The sequence below is a fragment of the Desmodus rotundus genome, chromosome 6 (genome assembly GCF_022682495.2).
Source record: "Desmodus rotundus isolate HL8 chromosome 6, HLdesRot8A.1, whole genome shotgun sequence".
NCBI classification, from domain to species: domain Eukaryota; kingdom Metazoa; phylum Chordata; class Mammalia; order Chiroptera; family Phyllostomidae; genus Desmodus; species Desmodus rotundus.
In genome coordinates this window covers 128,223,145-128,240,132 of record NC_071392.1, presented here as the reverse complement: position 1 = coordinate 128,240,132, position 16,988 = coordinate 128,223,145, and the positions used below count along the sequence as shown (strand labels likewise).

The following is a 16,988-nucleotide window of genomic DNA, read 5'->3' as shown; positions in this document are numbered from 1 at the left end:
TCCTGCACCAATCTAAAGCTAAAAGCACTAAATAATTTAATTGTCTCTTCAATTCTACAACAATATCAATTGAACATATATTTGCGTTTGCTTCATTGTTTTCAAAATAATTTCACATAATTTTATTATAAAAGGTACTCAAAATAAGGTTTTTAAAAATATATTTCATTGATTATGCTGTAACAGATGTCCCACTTTTTTCTCCCCTTTATTCCCCTCCACACTGTACCCCTCCTTCCTCCAGCATTCCCCTACCCTAGTTCATGTCCATGGGTCATACATATAAGTTCTATGGCTTCTCCATTTCCCATACTATTCTTAACACCCCCCCCCAGTATGTTTTCTACCTACAATTTATACTTCTTATTCCCTGTACCTTTTCCCTGCCGTCTCCCTCCCCCCACACTGATAACCCTCCACGTGATCTCCATTTCTGTGATTCTGTTCCTGTTCTAGTTGTTTGCTTAGCTTGTTTTTGTTTTTGTTTCACATTCCGTTATTGATAGTTGTGAGTTTGTTGTCATTTTACTGTTCATATTTTTGATCATCTTCTTTTTCTTAGATAAGTCCCTTTAACACTTCATATAATAAGGTCTTGGTGATGATGAACTCTTTTAACTTGGCCTTATCTGGGAAGCACTTTATCTGCCCTTCCATTCTAAATGATAGCTTTGCTGGATAGAGTAATTTTGGATGTAGGTCCTTGCCTTTCATGACTCGGAATTCCTCTTTCCAGCCCCTTCTTCCTGTAAGGTTTCTTTTGAGAAATCAGCTGAGAGTATTACGGAACTCCTTTGTAACTGTCTCCTTTTCTCTTGCTGCCTTTAAGATTGTATCCTTATCTTTAATCTTGAGTAACTTAATTATGATGTGCCTTGGTGTGTGCTTCCTGTGGTTCAACTTCTTTGGGACCCTCTGAGCTTCCTGGACTTCCTGGAAGTCTATATCCTTTGCCAGATTAGGAAAGTTCTCTTTCATTATGTTTTCAAATAAGTTTTCAATTTCTTGCTCTTCCTTTTCTCCTTCTGGCACCCTTATGATTCGGATGTTGGAATATTTAACATTGTCCCGGAGGTTCCTAAGCCTCTGCTCATTTTTTTGATTTCTTGTTTCTTCATTCTGTTCCTGTTGAATGTTTATTTCTTCCTTCTGGTCCAAATTGTTGATTTGAGTCCTGGTTTCCTTCCCATCTCTGTTGTTCCCTGTATTTCACTTTTCATAGCCTTCACTTCTTCCTCTATTTTTGCAACCATACTCAACCATTTCTGTGAGTATCCTGATCACCAGTGTTTTGAACTGTGCATCTGATAAGTTGGCTGTCTCTTTATCACTTAGTTCTATTTTTGGAGCTTTGATCTGTTCTTTCATTTGGGCCATTTTGTTTGTTTGTTTGTTTATTTTTTGTTTCTGAGGACCTGTTATGTAGTTAGGGTGGAGCCCTAGATATTTGCCAGGGTAGAGCTACCCACATTGCTGCTTTGTGGTGCTGTATGTGGGGGAGTGGTCTGAGAGGGAACAATGTCATTTGCTTGGCTTTTGGGTGGCTTTTAGTCACTTCCCCCACTACCCACAAGCAAATCAGGCTCTTCTGGTGCTGATTCCCCGGTGGGTGGGTTTATGTATGTTCTAGGACCCTGTAGGTCTCTCCAATGAACTCTCCTATGAGGCTGACAATTTCTCCCACCACTACAATCCCCAAAGGTTTCTTCAATTAGAGGTTTGGAGGCTTTATTTCCCCATGCTGCGACCCTGGGTTGTGGAGTCTGTCTCGCTCCCCAGTTTTCCTCCTGGTTTATCCACTTGCAAATGAGGGACTGCCTGGTCTGCCACCTACCACTTCACCCTGTCTGCCAGCCACCACCTTAATGCGAGTCCTCTCCACCCTGGCTGCCCATCTTCGCCCTTCCTACCAGTCTAGATGAATGTTTCTTTTTTAACTCCTTGGTTGTTGGACTTTCATATGGTTTGATTTTCTGACAGTTCTGGTTATTTTTTGTTTTTAAATTTGTTGTTGTCCTTCTTTTGGTTATGTGAGGAGGCAAAGTGTATCTACCTGTGCCTCCGTTTTGGCCAGTAGTCCTCAAATTATGGTTTATTATTCTCAGTTTATAAACTGAATAAAGATGGCTCAGAAAATGTACTGGTTGACCCAAGGTCACAAGGTCAACAGTACTACATCAATGAACTGACACAAGACAGGACAACTTGCTAAATAGCAACGCTATTGTGAGCTATTATCAGAATTCAAAGGAGGTAATGCCTGCTTTATTTAGGGCCATTGGAAATGATGTTTGAGATTAAGATAAAATGAACTGGCCAGACTTTATAGTAGGGTTTGGTTTTAGAAGGGTAGGAAGACTGACACACTTATACTATGTCCCAGTGAGCATGAGAACATATCAGAATTTCAAAAACTCACCCACAATGTCCATTTAGCTTACATAAACCAAACACATTCCTGAACTTGCAGAATCATCAGATATTCTGCCAACAGATATAAAAGTACATGAAGGAATAACCTCATAAGTTCTAGTTTATGAAGCAGAAAGAAGAAGAAATGGGATTGATTATTCTATTGAAACTACTCTCTTTAAGTTCCTCATTGGCTTCCTAATCAACAAATTCCATAAACTTTCTTTTTAATAAACTTCTTGTAATACTCTTTATTCATATGTTATAAATACATATATATTTATAAACATACAGTAAAGTGTACCAATCTTACATATACATTTTAATACATTATGTAAGTATTACTATATACTTATTTAACCAAAACATAGAAGAAAATGAAGAACACTCTAGCACTACAGAACGGTCTCACTTATCCCTTCCCAGTCAATATTGCTGTGGCCCAGATGTAAATTCTATTTTGACATTTATCACTTTTGATTAGTTGTATCTGTTTCTGAATTTCATGTAAATGGAATCATATGGTATATACTTTTTATGTCTTTCTTTTCTCACTCATTTTGATGTCTGTGAGATTCATCCATGTGTCCAAGCTTCCCTCAAGCACTGTTACATTACAGAGAGAACTTCTGTCATGTGAAAAATATATAAAAGTTCTTGAAACTTTGTAAATTCATCTATGACATTTGGGATTGTGGATTGGTTTTGAATTCTTTCATTCCATTTATTTTCTTTAAATGAAGGCTTCAAAATATAAAACCCTTCAAATTTGATAAACTTGTTAATTAATTAATCAATTAGCTAACTCATCAAATTATTGAATCAGAAGAGTGTAAATACATAGACACTTAAAGGGTACCTGTCCTCTAAAGCCCAAAGGCTGGAGTAGGAAGTTGACAAGAGGTAACAGCAATAAAGCATGCCAAGTGCATTAGTGATGTGGAGACACAGGTGAGAGATTCTGGAAATGAAGGGGAAGCTTTCTAGTAAACAATAAAACAGGGAAGGGAACTATAAAATGGGGAGCAAAGGAGACATAGTCCTCAGAAGTAAGCTTATGAGCAGCAAGGATTTTGTGGAAAAGATGAAGGAAAGTGAAGCAGGGAAGAAAACATCCAAAATACCTGTGGATAGCAAAGAAAAACTAGGGGAGGATGGGTATTTGTGGTTAGTGGTTAAGCACAGGAGGCTTGTTCAATTCACCTTCCCCCTGAGTTTAACACCTACATTTTTAATCACCTGAATACCTCCCCCAGGTGTGCTACAGAACCAGGAAAGTAACATGCATTCTTCTGCAAAACAAACCACTTCCTCACTTCCCAGTTTCTGCCTATGATTTTAGTTCTCTACTAGTCACTACAGTATTATGACTGTTTTCCCTGCTGGTGGCTAGTAACTCAGTCCCTCTGAATATTTTACAGCGCTCATTCCTTACCTTTTCTTCTGATTGATCTCATTCAAGATCTGATCTGCCTCACCCTGACAACTGTAGTCAACTCATAACTATGCTCCTTTGGTCATCTCCCCTTCTTCAGTCCATCTAATGCACCAACTGCAAGCAATTTTTCCTGAAGTATAGTTACTACAAGCTTACATCAAATAATGGCAACCTTTGCTGACTCTCCAGCTCATACAGAATAAACTTTCCTTTGGCTTGGCATTATATTCCCCGAGAGACCTTTCTAGATTTACTCCTTAGTTTTCCTTGTTTGTTCTCTCTTCCTCTGAAAATTCTTCTTCAACTTTTTGATATGTTTAAGAAGTACTTAAATCATAAAATTGTAGGGCTATATAAAGTTAATAAATTCTGTAATCACACTTGGTTGTAATGGCCATTAACATTAACCTTCAGAAGATGCAATTCCTCACAGGGAAATTATATAAATTCTTATAGAACTACGGCAACAATGGTCAGTTCTCAATTATTTGTGACCTCCTGGTCATTTCCCCACATTCATCAAAGCCTCTGGCACTTAGTTGTGGTTTTCTCCACCTCAAAGCTGCCCGAATCCCTGGATGACTTCAGTCGCCAAGAAATGACCCACCAAACACCTGGCCTGCCAGGTCCTTGACCTGGTTATTGTCAACAATAACCTCCACTCTACCTCCTCCCCAGATCACACCATGGACCTGCATGTAACATTTCCATTAAAAAATTACTAATCGAAGCACTACTCTCTCAAAACCTGTTCTCTCTTTCGTTTGTTTGTTCAGCTACTTTCCAAGAAATGCCTTTTACAAGCATCAGAAGCCTATTCTGTACTCAAAACACTCCCAAAGTTAATGCTAACATTTCTCCCCTGAATGGCCTCTTTCCTATCTCTCTAGGCTCACTCCATTCCATATTGCTCTTTGATTTTACAACTTCAGTTCCACTGCCTTTCTTTCTGTCCTTTAAAAACATTGTGTTTCCTTTTGCCTTCTTGCCAAAAGGCCTTGCTCACGTTATTTCTCTTTCCTGAAAGCCATTCCTGTCTTTTTTTCCTAGCTTATTGTAACTTTAACTCATCCCCTGCTCAGTCCTTCTCCAGAGAAGGCTTTTCTGACACTAATGACTCCCCATGTTGTGTTTTCTTTCACAGAAACTAATCACCGTTGTAAGTTTACACTTATGTATGTATATATTTTATTAATAATATTAATAGAAGTGAAAGCCCTAAAACAGATATCACACCTGTTTGGGCTTATCACTGTATCACTAAAACATTGCTGGCACTCAGAAGATGATAGATAAATATGTGTTGAGTGAGTTAATGGATTGTAGATTCATAAATCTTTGCACTGATAACAGGAAAAGCTAAGTACTGGGAGAATGTTTGTTTAGCCCCAGAGTATGGGGACAGTGAAGGGATTCTGAGAAAATGTCCAAAAAGAATGTTATACCCCCATTATCCTATTTCATCCCTAAGGAAAAACTGTTGAGAAGATGCATAAGATAAAACATAGCTCCTGATCAGAAGATATGCTGTAATTAATTAAAAGGGGATGGAAATATCAAGACAAATATTTCTGAAAATATGAGAGGGGACCCAAAAAACAAATTTGTTTATAAAAATGTGCATTTATTCTTACATGTTTAAACCTCAGTAACCTTCAAGGTACTCTTCATTTGATGCAATACATTTATTGAGACATTTTTTCCACTGCTCAGGACAGTTTTTGAACTCATCAATTTTGAAGTGTTTTAGTGCTTCTGCCATTTTTTCCACCTTTTCCACATTGGCAAAACATTTCCTTTGAGGAGTTTTTTCATCCAGGGAAACAAACAAAAACATCACTTGGGGTAAGATAGGGTGAATAGGGAGGGTGGGGTACAGGGGATCATACTGGTTTGGGTCCCAAACTGCCAAAGACTCAGCTGCTGTGTGGGCAGGTGTGCTCATAAACCACCCATCGTGAAATGGGCAAATGTGTTGAAAGAATCTTCAAAAAAAAAGCACTGAAGCTGAATGTAGCCTCTCACAACACCACCAGATGGTACACTGATACAGATGGGTTCCTGGAACACGCACCTAGTGAGGGAAGCCTGTATTACAAGGGGCCTGCTCTTCAGAAGATAATTTTGGTGTTTTGAGGCCCTCCTTGGGTATGTATATACTCACACAAGGAGGGTATGTACACATACACAAGATAAACTATAATATTCAGAGTAAAGAGCAACAGCACAATCCTTTGCTTAACTGGAAGACACCAAGGTTATAAGTAAAAACAATGAAAAGACAAAGACAGGTTTTTGTCTTTGGGCTCTTGATGACCATAAGGCCTGCCTCAGGTCACAGCTGTATTCTATTTACCAAGGGACTTTTGTTTGCAAAAGCCTAATGGCCACCCAGAAGGAAGGCAGCAGACACACTTCAGATGAAGTATTGAATTAGACAACATAGAAAATCTCTTCTGAGGATGAAGGTCATGAAGCTGAAGAAATCAGTAATAATTTAGGGTCAGGAGTGCAGAGTTTTGTGTGTGTGCACACACACCCAGATATTCGCAGGATCTGTGCTTCTGCTGGCATTCCAAGCTCAGTTTCATATTGATTAGGGTGGATTATTAAAATTAACTTTTGTTGTAAGTATCAAAGTCAACCTATACAATGTATACATGATTTTTTCTTATTTACTTGTGTATTATAATTGTTTGGTAAATTTTTATACACACATATACACATATACATATATATGCATGCATGCATATAACCATTACCAAAATCAATATAAAAACATTTTCAAGGTCCCAGAAAACCTCCTTGTCCCAAGTCAATATCTACCTCCTGAAGGAAATGTTATTCTCTCCTTTATTATCACAGGTTTAGTTTTGTCAGTTTTTGTGCTTCTTATTCATGGAGATACAATGTGCACATTTTTGCCTATATTTTGTACGACATTATGCCTGCCTGATTTATCCGTGTTGTTACATAGAGCAAAAGTTCATTCATTTTCATTGCAGTGTTGCATTCCATCATTTGAATATTCCAGTTTATTTACCCATTCTGGTGTTATGGACAATTGGGTCAATTCCAGTTTGAAGCTATTACGAATAAAGCTGCCATGAACATTCTCACACATGCCATTTAAGAGACATAAGCACTTACTTGTTTCTATTGAGATTGTAACCAGGAGCTGGAGCCACTGGTCCATAGGTTATGCATGGCTTTCCAAAGTAGCCACACAATTTAAACTCCCACCAGAAGTACATGAAAGTTTAATATAATGCATTTATCTATTAAGTTTAGTTACATATCAAGATGTACCTAATAATCTATTTCCTTGATGATATTTAAAGCCATTACAGATAGGTTTAGGCTAATCAATACTTTTTACAGCTAGAAGCTCAGATGCATTTTATAACTTTCCTGTTTTCTACCTACACATCAGTGAGAAAACACCCAGAGAAAACAAATTTTGTCAACAGAACATAAAGAAAATTTAAACAAAAGAGGAAACACTGAAACAGCAAGTTGAATTTGCAATAGTTTTCACCCATGGTACATCACATAACTCATTGGACATTTTCCTTGAGCTCAATTATTGAGCAGATATGTCCTTCATTCAAATTGCAGAAAGAGCAATTGAGACTCACTGAAGATTCTACCCAGCCACTGAACTATTTGTCTATTGGAATTGTTGAAAATATTTTCAACACAATTAAGAGTGAATCTCTTTTTGACCTTGCCACAAACAATTTTCCTCTCTAGCTTTCTTTTTTTTTTTCTTTTGCTGTTGTTGATAATTCCCTACTATCTTTAACCTAGTTCATGGGCTCCCATGTATTTTTTCTCTTGATATACAATTCCAACATGCTTTACTAAAAATCTAGCCTCGTCTACTAAAATAAAGATAGATACAAGTAACTGACAGTAAAACTGCCCTTTGTGGAGGCAGAAGCAATGGGTAAGCTTTTGTTTTAAACTTAAAATGAGGGTCTGCTTGTAGCTATAGATTACCGTATCATAAAGAGACACATGGCAATAACTTAAATCAATTATTTCAAAGAAAGTCATATCATAAAAATGTCATATTGAACATAATGCCAGGTATAATTAAGACATGGTTTTAAATGTTAACTCCACCTATTTGTTACAGTCCACCCAGGGCCCCCCTCTCTTGCTTTTTCCCACAACATCTCCTTCCCGCCCAGTTACCATGAGTCATCTCTGCTTTAACTATGGATGCCTTTCTAACAGTTGTAAGGAAAAAAAGCAAGATTGCAATGTAAGAAAAAAAGCAAGAGTGCAATGTCCACACAAAGCTCACAAATGTAGAAACTATTATTTATGCACTTAATCATTTTATTTTTCAGCTTCACAATTTCTTCTGTAGTAGTTTTTACCTCAAAGCTTGTGTAACCCATCCTCTCACCCCACCCCTCAGAGAGCTTGGCCCAAAGCTGTGATAAAACACCAGCCATTTTATGGAACCCCTAACCCTATGCACACTGCAAGTTGTTGCCATGCTAATCAGCCTTCACTTGACTATAAGTACTGGACTGATACTTAATTGCTATACATAGCCAGGAGTTAGAAGCAAAAATAAAAAAAAAATCAAACTCCCTTGAACTCTGCACATTAAGTTCAGTTCCACTTTGGAGCCCTCCCTCCCCATTAAGTCTTTAATGTGGAAACATACTATGGCTCTTATTTTCTATTTACACCCAGAATCAAGTAAAATAAAAATGTTATGCTGTTATGAAATTTGAGGTTTTCAGCATTAGTGAAAAGCTCTGGCTGTTCTAAAAGGTTGTATTACTGGTTGATGAAAATTAACATCAGCTGAACTGCGATTATCAACATTGACTATCATGCAAAAGTGTTCTTTGCTTAACTTTTTTAGACTATAATTATGGTACAATATTTTTCTATTTTACCACAAAAGTTCTGGTGTTAGGACCAAAGGGACATGAAACAGTGCACTTTACAAGCTATGGTGAAAGAGAACATAGTGTAAGATGAGTTGTGTTTTCCTGAGACCATTCCTCACCAATCTGCCCTGAACACACACACAGGCACACACACACATCCCTGTCCTTATTGGGGAGCATGGGGAAGGGATAAAGTTTGAGGCTCTGGTGGGCATGAGGAAGTATAGGGCATGAATTTATTTATTTTTAAATTTCAAAACAGCTTTGCCAACCTTCTCCCTTGACAACTTCCAACCCCAAAAGCAATTCTGATAGCACAATTAAATAAAATTACTTGAGAGAAATGATCTGAAGGAACGTCACCATTAAGCAATTACTAGAGCAGCCACTCAGACAACCCTGTCTAAAGGCTGAGTTTCACAGAAGATAAAACAGGTGAAGTAATAAGAGTGACACTGGTCCATTACCACAGTGAGCATGGATGCAGGATGCTAAGAAGGGCATTGCTGGCTTCCCCTCAGAGAGCAAAAGGTGCCACAGTCAGATAAGAGAGAGGCATCTACAGCCTGTCATTAAGATGGTGGAGTTTAAAAGGAAAAGGCATGTTTTGTTATAGGTATATACATACACAATATAGCATATTAATAAGTGAATAATCATAGCATATGATGGTCATGCCCTACATATACACCCTTGGCATGTGCCATCCTTGTTTACTGGCTTGACTTACAACCTCTAACACCTGAGGCCTTTTTAAACGAGGGCTCACTCTGGCATCCAGAGTTCCCTCAGCCTACCTGCGGGGAATGTCTAAGGTGTCATGGAATCAACGCTGCGATTCCCATTCTTCAACCTTCAACCAAGAATTAATGAGAAATGGTGGATAAATATCCCAGCTCACTTACCCCTTGATTGGAATAGTGCTGAGGTTAATGCTTCACTAAGTTGCCCAGAGTTAACCAATGGGATTACTGTCCAGGTATCCACAGTAGCAAATTGCTCAATAATGGACTCTTTCACCCTGGCTGGTGTGGATCAGAGGATTGAGTGCTGGCCTATGAACCAAAGGGTCACATGTTCAATTCCCAGTCAGGGCACATGCCTGTGTTGTGGGCCAGGCCCCGAGTAGGGGGAGCATGAGAGGCAACAACACATTGATTTTTCTCTCCCTCTTTTTCTCCTTCCCTTCCCCTCTCCCTAAAAATAAATAAAAATATCTTTTTTTATTTATATATTTTTAAAATTTTTATTGTTATTCAATTACAGTTGTCTGCATTTTCTCCCCATCCCTCCACCTCACCCCAGCCAAACCTACCTCCCTCTCTCACCTCCACCCTCCCCCTTGATTTTGTCAATGTGTTCTTTATAGTAGTTCCTGTAAACCCTTCTCCCCATTGTCCCCTCCCCACTCCCCTCTGGCTATTGTTAGATTGTTCTTAATTTCAATGTCTCTGGTTATATTTTGTTTGCTTTTTTTCTCTTGTTGATTATGTTCCAGTTAAAGGTGAGACCATATGGTATTTGTCCCTCACCACCTGGCTTATATTTCGCTTAGCATACTGCTCTCCAGTTCCATCCATGCTGTTGCAAAGGGTATAAGCTCCTTCTTTCTCTCTGCTGCGTAGAATTCCATTGTGTAAATGTACCACTGTTTTTTGATCCACTCATTTGCTGATTGGCACTTAGGTTGCTTCCAGTATTTGGCTATTGTAAATTGTGCTACTATGAACATTGGGGTGCATAGGTTCTTTTGGATTGGTGTTTCAGGGTTCTTAGGGTACAATCCCAGCAGCAGAATAGCTAGGTCAAAGGGCAGTTCCATTTTTAGTTTTCTGAGGAAATTCCATACTGTTTTCCACAGTGGCCACACCAGTGTGCATTCCCACCAACAATGTACTAGGGTTCCCTTTTCTCCCCATCCTCTCCAACATTTGTTTGTGGATTTGTTTATGTTGGCCACTCTGACTGGTGTGAGATGGTACCTCATTGTGGTTTTAATTTGCATCTCTCTGATGGCTAGTGATGCTGAGCATCTTTTCATGTGTCTCTGGGCCCTCTGTATGTCTTCTTTGGAGAAGTGTCTGTTCAAGTCCTTTGCCCATTTTTTAATCGGGTTATTTGTCTTCCTGGAGTGGAGTCATGTGAGTTCTTTATGTATTTTGGAGATGAGGCCCTTGTCTGAAGTATCATTGGCAAATATGTTTTCCCATACTATTGGTTCTCTTTGTATTTTAATGCTGTTTTCTTTAGCCATGCAGAAGCTTTTTATTTTGATGAGGTCCCATTTGTTTATTCTTTCCTTACTTTAGGAGATATGTCTGTGAAGATGTTGCTGCATGGAATGTCTGAGATTTTCCTGACAATGTTTTCCTCTAGGACTTTTATGGTGTTATGACTTATATTTAAGTCTTTTACCCACCTGGAATTTATTTTTATATATGGTGTAAGTTGGTGGTTGAGTTTCAATTTTTTGCACATAGCTGTCCAGATCTCCCAACACCATTTGTTGAAGAGGCTATTTTTGCTCCATTTTATGCTCCTGTCTCCTTTGTCAAATACTAATTGACTGTAAAGACTTGGGTTTGTTTCTGGGCTCTCTGTTCTGTTCCATTGGTCTATGTGCCTGTTTTTATGCCAGTACCAGCTGTTTTGATGATAGTGGCCTTGTAATACAGTTTGATATCAGGTATTGTGATCCCTCCTGCTTTGTTCTTCTTTCTCAAAATTGCTGCAGCTATTCGGGGTCATTTATGGTTCCATATGAATTTCTGAAATGTTTGTTCTCTATCTGTGAAATATGTCATGGGTACTTTAATAGGGATTGCATTGAATCTATAAATCGCTTTGGGTAGTATGGCCATTTTGATGATGTGAATTCTTCCAATCCATGAACATGGTACATGCTTCCATTTGTTTGTGTCATCCTTGATTTCTTTCTTCAATGTTGTGTAGTTTTCAGAGTACAGGTCTTTTACCTCCTTGGTTAGGTTTATTCCTAGGTACTTTATTTTTCTTGTTGCTATATCAAATGGGATTTTTTCCCCTGATTTCTGTTTCTGCAGTTTTGTTGTTGGTATACAGGAATGCCTTTGATTTCTGAGTATTGACTTTGTATCCAGCTGTTTTGCCAAATTCATTTATTAGGTCGAGTAGTTTTTTGGTGGAGTCTATAGGGTTTTCCATGTACACTATCATGTCATCTGCAAACAGTGACAGTTTCATTTCCTCCTTTCCAATTTGGATGCCTTTTATTGCTTTTTCTTGTCTGATTGCTGTGGCTAGGACTTCCAATACTATGTTGAATAGGAATGGTGAGAGAGGGCATCCTTGTCTTGCTCCTGATCTTAGTGGGAAAGCTCTAAGTTTTTGTCCATTGAGTATGATGTTGGCTGTAGGTATCTCATGTATGGCCTTTATTATGTTCAGGAATGCTCCCTCTTTTCCCACTTTGCTGAGTGTTTTTATCAGAAATCAGTGCTGTATCTTATCAAATGCTTTTTATGCATCTATTGATATGATCATGTGATTTTTGTCTTTGCTGTTATTTATGTGATATATTATTATGTTTATTGATTTGCGAATATTGTACCATCCTTGCATCCCTGGGATGAATCCCACTTGGTCATGGTGTATGATCTTTTTAATGTATTGCTGGATATGGTTTCACACCCATTCTTTTATTTTACTTGACATTATGTGTGCCATAGCAAGTGATATACTGTAAATTGTACTGTATTCAATTACTTTCTCTTCCACTAACAAGGGGGGACCCAAAAACCCTAGAATTATCTTCTGGGAGGGTGGGCCCTTGTAGTACAGGCTTCCTCTGCTGAGGGAGTGTTCTAGGACCCATATGCATCAGTGTACTAGGTGGCGGTTTTGTGAGAGGTTTCATTCAGCATCAGTAAATTTTTTTTGAAGACTCTTTTAACTCATTTGCCCATTTCATTATAGGTGATTTTCAAGCACACCTGTCCACACCGTGCTGAGTGTTCAGCAGTTTTTGATTAAAAATGGCATGACCCCAGTGTCCCACCCTCCCTATTCACCCCATCTCAGCTCTAGCGACTTTTTTTGTTTGTTTGTTTGTTTTGCTGGATGAAAAAAAAAATCCTCAAATGGAAATGTTTTGCCAATGTGGAAGAGATGAAACAAAAAATGGTAGAAGCACTAAAAGGCATCAAAACTTAGTTCAGGAACTGTTCTGAACAGTGGAAAAAGTGTCTCTATCAGTGTATTTCATCAAGTGGAGAGTACAATAGTCTGAAGGTGACTGAAGTCTAAACATGTAAGAATAAACACACTATTTTTTTATAAATAAATGCCATTTTTGTCAAAAATTGTGAAACATGAAGTTTTCAAGTTGTCTTTCCTCTGCTCTGCACAGAAGGTATGCATAAGCAGCAGTTTTATAGGACACAAGGCTACAATATATGCAAGCTTCATCAGCTTCTCAAACTATAAGCTCCAGTGCCTATTTCTGAGGGCATTTTTAAAATCGTCTTTTGCTTAAGGAATCATAATAATGACCTGAGAAATGGCTCATGACACAAATTCTGCCTTATGCAAGCTGTTCTTACTACCCATGAATAATTCTCATGAGAGAAGATGAAAAGAACTCATATAATCACTTAAAATAGTATTTTTCTTTTTCTTTTTTTTAACTTTTTAAAATTGTTGTTCAAGTACAGTTGTCTCCATTTTATCCCCATCACTTCCCCCAACCACAGCCATCCCCACTTCTCACACTGATCCTACCCCCTTTGGTTTTGTCCATGTGTCCTTCATAGATGTTCCTGAAATCCCTTCCCTTTCTACTGACCCCCCCTGCATTATTCCCTCCCCTCTCCCCTCTGATCACTGTCAGCCTGTTGTCAATTTCAGTGTCTTTGGTTATATTTTGTTTTCTTGTTCATTTTGTTGATTAGGTTCCTGCTAATGGTGAGATCATACAGTATTTGTCTTTCACCGCCTGGCTTATTTCACTTAGCATAATGCTCTCCAGTTCCATCTATGCTGTCGCAGAGGGTAGGAGCTCCTTCTTTCTTTCTACTGCATGATATAGAGTAATCTTTTTCTGAGATTCTTTTTTTTTTTTAATTTCCCCACAGGGATAATCAAGGGAGTTCATTTAGGACATTACATTTGAGTAGAAAAGATGTATATTGGGATATACCTAGAGATGAAAATTCAGTTTCTATTTTGTGAACTGGTGGCATTCTATGGTACATGGACCTGGTAGCCAGAGATCTTTCTAAACATCAGCACATCATGTCACGTCCATTCTAGGAGATGCCAGGGGCTTCTTCCACACTTTGACTTTTGAACAAAGTCCAAGCTCCTCACTTTGTCTTGCAGAACACGTTTGCTGTTCTTCTCACAATCTGAAATAATATCAGTTCCACCTGCTTGGTTACCCTAAATCTACCCCACTGGAATATAAGCTATATAAGGCAGAGCTCTTGTCTGTCTTATTGTCCTTTCTACCTTCAGTGCTCAAAGAAAAATGGTATTCAGTAAAGTGTCATGTCATACTTGGGAACATGGGAACATATCACATTTGGGAACACTGGAGAGCTGGAAAGGAACCTTATTCTTTGCTGCTCTCTGGTGCCTGTCAGCCAAGACCCCTCGTGCATGTGACTAACCTTGGCGGCACCTAAAGGCATGGCCTAGAAGAATAAGAGCTAGGTTCCCTTGGGTTAAGTCTGACAAATACCTTTTTGGTTTCTATTGCCCTCAAGCTGAGAGAGAGCACAATATCTCTTTTAGGGACACATTAGCATAGAGGGTGGGTCTCTCAGCTTCAACTGCCACTGACTTACAAGAATGGAATCATTTATTTCTATGCTTCTATGCTCCCACCTGCACAACAGTTGCAAAATTCTCCTAAAGGAGCCACACTGAACTTTGCCTTCACAGCTCCCAGCAGGATTTACCTTGACCAGCAGGATATGGAAGAAGATGAGTTACTGGCTTTTAGTCTTCAATGATTTGTCAAATTCTTCAAAGGACTGAGTTTGAGAACTGCCCTCATAATTCCAGGAATTGTTCTGAAAAGCTTCTCAGTGGCCAACTCCTTTGATGAACCTCAGTGTGGATAACCTCTCCTTTTTATGTTTGAAATGTTAAGACAGATCTCAGCTGCAATACTCTGAGGTCTGTCTGAACTAGGCTCTCAATTTTAGCATGTGTAGTTATACTAAATAGGGCTGGCTCAGTTGTGAGAACTCTGTTTTGTGGTTTGACAGAGTTTATTTACAACGGTGCCACAATTTTGCTGATTGAGAAAAGGATTAATGCATTCTTAGGGACTAAGACTATGATTAAAAATGATGCATTATTTGATATAATTTTTGTGATAAAATACATTATCGATATAATTTAAGCCCACTGGAGGACATCATCCTGAAAATCATTTTCAAAGACGTTTCAAAAGATAAGTAGAAAGTTCTGAAAATTTCTGTGTTAAGACACAAGTCATAGTTTCAAATTTACCAACACCATTTATTGAATAAACTATCTTTAGTCGCATTATATGGGCTTGCTTCCTTTGTTGAATACTAATTGACTATAATGGTGTAGGTTTATTTCTGGGCTCTCTATTCTATTCCATTGACCTATATATGTGTCTGTTTTTATGCCATTACCATGCTGTTTTGATTACTATGGCCTTAAAATATAGTTTGATATTAGGTAGTGTGATTCATCCAATTTTGTTCTTCTTTCTCAGGATCACTGTCACTATGCAGGGCCTTCTGTGGTTCCATATAAATTCTTGAAATATTTCTCCTAGTTCTGTGAAATATGTCATTGGAATCTTGATAGGAATTGAATTGAATCTATAGATTGCTTTGGGCAATATTGGCATTTTAATAATGTTAATTCTTCCAATCCATGAACATGGTATGTGCTTCCACTTATTTGTATCTTCTTCAATTTATTTTTTTAGTGTCTTATAATTTTCTGAATAGACGTCTTAAACATCCTCAAAAAATTAAAAATATATCTACCTTTTGACCTAGGAATCCCACTTTCCCACTGAGAAATTCCCACTGAGAATTTATCCAAAGGAACCCAAAACACTAATTCAAAAGAACATAAGCACCCCTATGTTCATTGCAGCATTATTTAAAATCTCCAATATATGGAAGCAGCCCAAGTGTCCATCAGTGGATGAGCGGATAGAACAACTATAGGACATCTACATGATGGAATACTACTTGGCCATACAAAGGAAAAAAGTATTTTGTTACAGCATGGATAGATGTGGAGAACATTATGCCAAGTGAAACAAGCCAGGCAGAGAAAGACAAATACCACAGGATTTCACTCATATGTGGAATCAAATGAACAAACTGAACCAACAAGCAAAATAGAGACAGACTCATAGATAGAGACCAGGGTAACACCTTTGGTGGGGTGGGGGGGGGGTTTAGGGGATAGAGGTATCAAGGAAAAAGGTAAAAGGACTCATGTACATGGACAACAGTACAGTGATTATGGCAGGGAGGGGGCAGAGAGGAGTGTAAGCAGTCTAAGTGGTAATGGAAAAATGCAATTAAAAAATATTGGGAATAAAAAGTTATACATGGATTTTTGACTGCATGGGGGTTGGTGCCCTGAGTCCCCACCTTATTCAAGGGTCACAGGTATTTACCTTATTTACTTAAAGATGTGGGAAAGGGGAAAGATGGAAGGAAAGCCTAAAGGTATGAGAATGGTATTCAGCATATGAGGCCTGGAAACCCAGATGGGAGCTCCAGACTCTTGGAAATGCCCAGAGTAGCAACTTCAAGTGAGGTGGCTACAGTTATCTAGAGCAAATATGGTCTCACTGTTTACCCCGAGAACCTGAAGATTGATTTACATTACCTATTTTTTTCTCACAGAATCCCTTTCTGATACTAGAAAATAAAATAGATGAGTAGGTTTTTACAAAGCAATCTCATTTATGCCTAAACATCTAAATGACCAGTCCCCTATTTGCTATAGTCTAAACCATCAACCTCCAAAATAGGCTTTCTGGTTAGAACCCTCCAAATTGCTAGTCTGGATTTCACAACATCCTAATAATATAAATATATTTCTGTTTTTTATTGTATTTTATCATTTATGCAATTACGTTGCTTATTTCTTTAAAGAATCTAAAATTAAAATTGAGTGGCCTGAAAAATTGCCTCTGTTTCATTGTATATATGATCTTTTACTATTCTATGTAG

General features: G+C 38.2%; 1 protein-coding gene across 1 annotated transcript in view; it reads right to left on the bottom strand.

The window, feature by feature from the left end:
* MACROD2 (mono-ADP ribosylhydrolase 2) overlaps positions 1 to 16,988 on the bottom strand; it is a 2,068,729-nt gene that overhangs the window by 559,248 nt on the left and 1,492,493 nt on the right. The window lies entirely within an intron of this gene.